This window comes from Diceros bicornis, chromosome 27, assembly GCF_020826845.1.
Source record: "Diceros bicornis minor isolate mBicDic1 chromosome 27, mDicBic1.mat.cur, whole genome shotgun sequence".
Classification (NCBI taxonomy): Eukaryota; Metazoa; Chordata; class Mammalia; order Perissodactyla; family Rhinocerotidae; genus Diceros; species Diceros bicornis.
This window is the reverse complement of record NC_080766.1, coordinates 5,566,877-5,575,338: the sequence shown is the minus strand read 5'-3', so window position 1 is coordinate 5,575,338 and position 8,462 is coordinate 5,566,877.

Here is an 8,462-nt window from a genome sequence, read left to right as displayed (position 1 = left end):
CAGCTCCCTAAAGGAATTGTGCAGGACGGGAAAGGACAGCTGGGCAGGGAAAAATCTACCTGAAGCCAAAGGGAAACAGGATCAGAGAAAGTGGGCCCAGGAAGAGGGCTCACAGTCAGATGGTAATTGCAGGCAGAGACATGGCAGATCCTGTGCTAGTTCAGAGATGCCTGGTGTCCTCCTGCTCCAGGGAGAGAGAGGCCACCGTCTCTCCTCTTCCCTTGACACTGAGCTGCTGGAAAGAATCAAGATGGCTCCTCTTGGTCATTTTCAGCTAGTGCATTCCAACTCCATCCCCTACACTCCACTAAAAATAGTAAAGGTCATCAGTGGCTTCCGAACTGAAAAATGCTATGGATTTACTTGTTTTAATCCTCATTTTGCTACTTCATTCCCATCGAGCTTCTTCTCAAAAGTGCCTAAGAGAGGCCTTCCCTGCTCCACCTAAGAAAACAGTGCTCATTGTCACACACGCGTTACCTGACGTTATCCTCTTTTTTACTTTTATTATAGAAAATTTCAAATATAGAAAAGTACACAGAACAGCTTCAACAATTACCAAACTCGTGGGCAAAGTAGTTTTATCTAGATCCACACCCACTTTCCCCCCCACACTATTTTGAAGTAATTCCCAGACGTCATATCCTTTCATCCATAAATATTTCATATGTATCTGCAAGAGAAGGACTCTTTTTGTTGGATAATTATAATACCATTGTCACAACTGAGAACAAAATAATAATTTTTTCATATAGCAAATAGCCAGTCAGTATTCAAATTACCAGTTTACTCATGAATGTCATTTCCTTTCTAGTTCAAATCAATTTAAATAAGATACATTGGTTGATAAGTTTCTTAATTCTCTTTTAATCTACAGGCTCCCTCTCTGGCGCTCTCCCCTCTTTTCTTCCCCTGCAATCTATTTATTGAAAAAAACTTGACCATTTGTCCTACAGAGTTTCCCACAGTCTGGATTTTGCTGATGAGTTTTGTTACTATGTTCCCATTTTCCATATCTCCTGTGCAGTGCTGGTTGGATCATATGAGGTCTTCTTGGTGAAGCTGCTTCGTAGGGGGTGTGGTGTTCTTCCAACAGAAAGCATACTATCTGCTTTTGTGATGTAGGCAGACACTCATGGGCATTGCTTAGATCCATTAATGCATTAGGAGTAGCAAAATGATAAATTCCAATTCTATTGTTCCATCTTAATTTATTAACTGGAGTATTTCTATAAAGAGAAACTTACCCTCATTCACTGTTTGCTTATCCAGTAATAAAGTTCATATAGGAAAGACAAGATAAATGCTTGATTGGTTCCCTTTTTTTAAATTAAGTTTCAAAATAGTAAGTTTACTAGCATCCTGCAACAGTGGCCAGTTAGTGTTGGTATTTGTCTCCATTAGCTGCTATAGGTAAAAAATTCTCCATCTCCCACCCCTATAAACTCATAGCTTGAAACAATAAAGCACTTCTGCTTCCGGCTGAGATGGAGAAACAAGGCCCAGAGTACCCTCTTGCCTAAAGTAATTCTTAAAAACATATAAAATGCATGAAACGACAGTTTGCAAGACACCGTAAGACATTAGGCAGCAAGGGACAGTTAACCCTGAGAGGGGGAAACAAGCAAGGCAAGCCGCTTGAATGCCCCCCACACTGACTTGAGGGGCTTTATAGGCCACGGCACAGGGAGGGGAACTGAGACAGATCCCAGAGTACTCCCGGAGGTGAGATGTCATGGAGATTCTAGGGCGTGCAGAGAATCGAGAGTTCACAGGACACAGTCCCAGAGGGGAGAGAACTCTTCATAGAGAGAACCCTAGAGACTTGCGGAGGTCTCTAGGCTACTCCTCTTGAGGTCAAGGCTACCCCTTGACACTACTCCTCAAGTGTCAGCTGAGGACTGATCAGCAGATGCATGTGAGGAGCTGCCCGAGACTGGAGGAAGAATCATCCGAAAGGAGTAGAAGCGACAGTGCCTGCCACTCCCACAGGGCCAGGAAAAGTGCTTGTCCCCACCAGCCAGAGAAGGCAGCCCCATGACGCATAAAGCTGTGGGAATGGTACGTGGAAGCGTCTCCTCTCCGCTGGAGGGATTAACTAGTACTGGACTAAGCGCTGAGCTGGTCTCACCTGAGAATCTTAAATTCAAGAGTCAAAAGGTCAAACTGTTTTCACGTAATATAATCATAACCCAGAACAAAGCTCAAGAATCCTTATAGGAATGTAAAAATATCCAACATCCGACAACATAGAATTTACGTAGTCTGACATCCAATAAAAAATTATTGGGTGTGGAAAGAAGCTGGAAAATAAGACCCATTATGAGGAATAAACCACTCAATCAAAACCCATCCAGAATGGACACATATGTTAGAATTAGCAAACAAGAACATTAAAAACATTGCTATAACTGTATTTCATTCATTCAAAAAATTAAGTAGAGACATGAAAGATATTTAAAAAGACCCAAACCAAACTTTTAGAAATTAAAACTATAATGTGTGAAATGAAAATGTTGAATGTGATTAATGGCAGGTTAGACATTTCAGAAGACAAGATTAGAAGATTAGTAAACTTAAAGATACAGAAAAAGAGCTATCCAAATTAAAACACACAAGGGTGAAGAAGCAAATTTATATGGTGACTGACAAATAGTAATGTACAACTGGAATTCCACAATGTTATAAACTATTATGATATCAATTAAAAAATAAATAAATAAATAAACACAGGGAACAGGGAATTTTTTAAAAGATGAACAAAGCTGTGAGCTCTGGCACAATTGAAGCACACTAATGTACACATACTTGTAGCCCCAGAACAAGAGGAGAGAGAGAAGGGGACAGAAAAATTGTTTGAAGAAATACTGCTGAAATTTTTCCAAATTTGGTGTAAACAATAAAGCCACAGATCCAGAAAGGTCAACAAACCCCAAGCACCAAAATCATGAAGAAAACTACACCAAGGCACACCATAATCAAATTGCTTAAAACCAGGGTAATCTTAAAAGCAACCAGGCAAAAAAGACACATTATGTACAGAGGGAGAGAAATTCAGATGACAGCAGAGTTCCTGTCAGAAACAATGCAGGCGAGACTGTGGAGCAACAATTTTCAAGTGCTGAAAGAAAAAATTTGTCAAATCTACACCCAGTGAAAATGTTTCAGAAATGAAGGTGAAATAAAGACATCTTCAGACATACCAGCACTGAAAGATCTCTAACATACCCACACCATGAGAGACATGAAAGGAAATCCTAATCCTGCTCAGTTAGAAGAGCAATGATGGAAATATGATCCACACCAAGGAACGCAGAGCTCCTGAAATAGTAAATTCATGGGTAAATATAGGAGTGCCTCCTTGTTATTTAAATTTTTTTAAAGATAATTTGTTGTTCAAACAAAAATAGTAACAATGTAATGTGGAGTTTATAACATATATACGAGTAACATGTATGACCACAAAAGCACAAGGGAGAGGAGAGGAGGAAGGAGAGTATCCTATTGTAGAGTTCCTCAGCTCTGTTTGAAGGTAGGCAGTGATAGAGTAAAGGTGTATGCTCTAGAACGTAAAGCAACCACTAGAATGACAAAACAATAAGTTATAGCTAATAAAGAAACAATGGAAATGAAATGAAATCACATTAAATATTTAATTAAACCAAATAAAAAGAGAAAAAGATGGAAAAGGGAGCAAAGACCATGTGAATCAAATAGAAAACAAATAACAAGATGGTAAATTTAACCTACCCACACTAATAATCACATTAAATGTGAATTGTCTAAATGCCCAAATTAAAGGAGGAGATTGTCAGATTGGATTAATAAATTAAGACCCAATGTTATGCTGCCTACAAAAAACACACTTCAAATATAAAGATACAAATAAACTAAAAGTAAAAGAATGGAAAGAGATATGTCCTGGTATTACTAATCAAAGAAATTTAGAAGAGCTATATTAATATCATACTAAGTAGATTTCAGAGCAAAGAATTTTACCAGGGTAAAGAATGTCATTTTACAATGATAACATTGTCAGTTTATCAAGAGGACAAAACATTCCTAGATGTTGATTCCCATAATAACAGCTCTTCAAAATACAGGAAGCAAAAATTTATAGAACTGTAAGGAGAAATAGGCAAATCCATGAGGATATTCAGCGAGTTCAATACCACTCTCTCAAAAACTGCTGGAACAAGTAGAGGGAAAATCAGCAATGACCTCTGTTCTGGGAGGGCAGCAATCCATGGCCTTGGAGCTAAATCCACCCCCTCGTCTGTCCCACCTGGCTTTGTAAGATTTTATTGGGCTAGAGACAAGCTCATGAATTTATGTATTGTCTGTGGCTGCTTTCACACTGTAATGGAAGAGTAGTATTTAGGGAGAAGTTTATGGCACCAGGTGCCAATATTTTGTACAGAATGAAGATAAACCAACATATCAAACTTTGTGAAACACCACTAAAGCATTACTTAGAGGGAAATTTATAGTACTAAGTGCCAACATAAAAAAAGAAAAAATATCTCAAATAAATGACTTCAACTTCCACCTTAAGAGTAGCATAATTGTGACAGAGATTCTATGGCCTCCAAAGCCTAAAATATTTCTATCTTTCTCTTTAAAGAAAAGTTTACTGATAGGTGACATAGAAGATTAAAAGAGTACAACCACTTTGACCTAATAGACATTTATAGAATACTTCATTCAACAATAGCCGAATACACATTCTTTTCAAGGGCAAATGGAACTTACCAAGAAAGATCATATTCTGAGCCAAAAAACAGTCTCAATTAATCCAAAAGAATTAAAATTATACAGCATATGTTCTCTGATCATGATAGAATTAAATGAGGATGATGCATACATCTGTAAATCATCGTAGTGATGGTTTCATGTGTGTACACATATGTCAAAACTTATCAAGTTATCTATGTTGAATATGTGCAGTTGATTGTATATCTGTTATACTTTAACAAAAATTTTTAAAAAATAGATGTTAAAAATAAGCTAGGCAGTTGAGAGTCTCTGAGGTGAGATTTGTTGGTCAGCAGGTGGCTGGCTGGTCTAGAATGGCTTCAGCCGAGATGATTTAATTCTGTTCCCTGCAGTCTCTCATTGGCCCGCAGGCTGGCCTGGCCTTGTTTACAGTGTGGTAGCAGGGTCGCAAAAATGAGAAAGCACAACTGTGTAAGAGAGCAAGCAGAAGCATGTGAGGCTGCTGGAGGACTGGACTCCGCACAGGCACGCTGTCCTTTCGGCTGCGTGCTGTTGGCCAAAGCAGGTTACAGGGCCAGTCCAGATTCAAGAGATGGGGAGACACTGCCTCTCAACAGGAGGAGCTGCAATCATGTTGAAAGGGTAGAGATACAGAGAAGGGACTGATGGAGGCTATTTTTGCAATCAATCTAACTTAGGATCATTATTAAATCATATATTTAACCATATTTGATGTATTGTAGTCAGTTGCAGTTATCCTTATTGATATTCGAATTGTCCATATTAGGACAGTGGGGGCCAGTGTTCACTTAGAATCACTGCCACGTCCTCTAAGTGGGGAAACTACATTTCCCAGAATCAACTTTCCTGTGTGGTTTTGGGTCAGAGCTTGTCAATGACAAGAACTCGTGCAAAATTTGAAAGTTAGAAATGAAAGTCATTATTCTCAGGAGGTTGCTGTGACCAACTCAATCACTTCACAGACCTACCCATGAGCTCTCACTTTGAAGCCACCATACGTAGATTGACAGCGTCTCAAACTCTTCTAGAATTTTTGCCTTTCACACCGCTCCAAGCTTCAGGCTGAAGACATTAATGATGTGATCCCCTGGCTTCTTTCCCAGCTTTTCCACACTCATGTAAGTTCAAATTCTTATAATAAACCCTTTTACGTCCATAATAGTTGTTGTGGCTCTTCTCTTGTTTGAATCCAGGCTGATGAAGAGTTTCTTCAAGTAGGCTCCTGAGTCCTTTTGACACAACCTGTGCAGTCTTTGATAACTCACTCACTTTCTGGTATAAGAAGATATTCTAAGGTCATCTTTTACTATTACTGCCCAAGATATAGTTCAGCCATTTCTAAAGGGACCTCTTGTTTTTCTGAAGTCACTTGGAATAGTTTCTGTCTGAGTGTACGACTTACTAATAACAGCTCCTATCACTATCCGACATTAAATCATCTATTTGCTCATAGTCTCTCTCCTCCGTGAATATAAGTGCAATGAGAGCAAGGACTTTGCTTTGTGCACTACTGCATCCCTAGTACATTTCCAGATACTAAAAAATTTTTTCTTACTCTTTTTGAGGGATTTCTTATAATTTCTGTATTATTACCTATAGCTTGAGCCCCTTTAATGCAGGATTAACTCCTCCACCAGAAATGTAAGAGTTTATGTTCTTAACTTTGTTTATTTATAAATCTATCCCAAAGATTTCTGATGTCTTTTTTTTAAAGCTATATGCAATGAAGAAAATGTTGGCAAAATAAATGTTTAAATCTTTTATGTTAAAATTTACTATGCAAGGTGACAAGTTAGCTGCTGATTTCTTGTCTTTATTATACTGAAATTAAATTCAACATTTACAATCTCAAAAACAAAAAGTGTCTAGAAAAGTGTCTATGACATTCCAGGCATTTTTCCTCCAGAGACAAGACTTCGAATACATAGAGGAAGAATCCACTACACTGGGACAAAAGTAAGTGTGGCTTTGAGCAAAAGTTTGCTGCAATGCAGCTGTTATGCAACACCTGGTAGCTCTGTGGTTTTTGTGGACACAAAAAATACACAGTGAACTCAGAAAATTATCACCACAGCAGTCTATTTTGTATGAGTACACTGGTGCCAAACATTTAATGCTAACCACAGAGCCAGAACGTCAGTATGCAGATTAATACACGGTAAAAATTGAAATGTAAATAATCATAAGCACACCACTACAAACCACATGTTTTTCATAAAATGTCTTCAAATTTCTTACTGGCAGCCTGAGTACCTGTAATTGGAAAAAGCCTTCAGACTAAAGAAATACAATCTTTCTACTATAAACTTCATTGATTTGAATTTATTGAGATAGAAGAGTAGCTATAAATTTTTTGGTGTTTTAATAAATCCAAATTACCACAGCTAAACTAAAAGAGTGTAGCTAGAGAGGTTCTTTATGTTTTACTAAATCAATATGCTTTAATATAAAAATTAACACACTGAAATTATATGTGTAAAAAGTGTTTCCAAAATACATAGGTTTTTTTTTAACAATTCTTATCTTATTATTTTAAATATGCATTCTTCCATCTTCTTTATGAACTTGCTTGTACAACCTACAAAGATATTCTAAACTATTGATGTCTGGATTCTTAAGTTTTAGTGTTTTGTAAGGTAGTAACACGTTAAAGATGGAAAATGTTAACTGAATGAGTCAGAAACCACTCACAGATTTCCTAAAGCCAAAAAAGTAAACAGGAACGACCTAATCAGTACTGTGAAACCAATATCCAAGTTGTGGTCTAGTCGCAAAATACATCTGTTTGGTAGACTATGAATGGGTTAAAGAGATCATGGTAAGTATTTGTGTTCTTTTTATACCACAAATATAAAATATGGTGTGTCAAGCCAGGGAAGCCTATAGAAAAAGAATCTATTGATCTATAATAAAAATATATCTATTTTTGAGAGCCCAAACTTCATTTTACTGTAAATTTTGATGAGGCAGGAATAGGAAAAGCAGAGCATGCTGGGTAACAGTAGTACCACTCCCATGGCAGCACATGGTAAATGATCAGATTTCAAGTCTTCCAGGCTGGGCTTTCTCCTTAAATAAATACACATACACTCATTTTTTGGTCAGTCTGGGTCTTCCCGGAAGCAGACACCAAGATGGAATTAGAAACACAAGAGTTACAGTAGAGGTAACACCTGTGCAAGATCAGGAGCAGAGGGAGCAAACATGGGCAGAGAAAGCCTGCAGTCCACAGTGCAGGTCTGACACCTGTGGAAGTGAAAGGGGAAAGATGACAGACAGGGAGGAAGAGCCTCAGACTAGGGTGCAGCTCTGAGCAAGTCCCAGTCAGCCCTAAGGGAGCGCTGGCGCAGACTGCCCACAGAGGAGTCCGGAGCTGGGAGGAAATTGACGTGCCCTCGTACCCTTGCTATGCTTAGTCTCTCCACGGAGCTGCCTGAGAGAGCCTAGCCTTGATTTGAACACGAGCAGATCTGGAAGGCACTGCAGTTGGAGACTGTCAGTCCACTGCCCTCCTTGTGGCAGCTTGTCTCCTGAGGGGAGGTCTAAGTGGCACACCTTCATCCCACCACGTTTCCCATAAAGATTATAGTGATCCATAAATCTCTTTCTCTTTAATGATAGATCATTTCTAAATGTCAAATACAATATGTGCTATCTTATCAATGTCATATGGACTATTTGATCTTTCAGTTGTTGTGAAAATAAAATACGTACAAGGAAAAAAT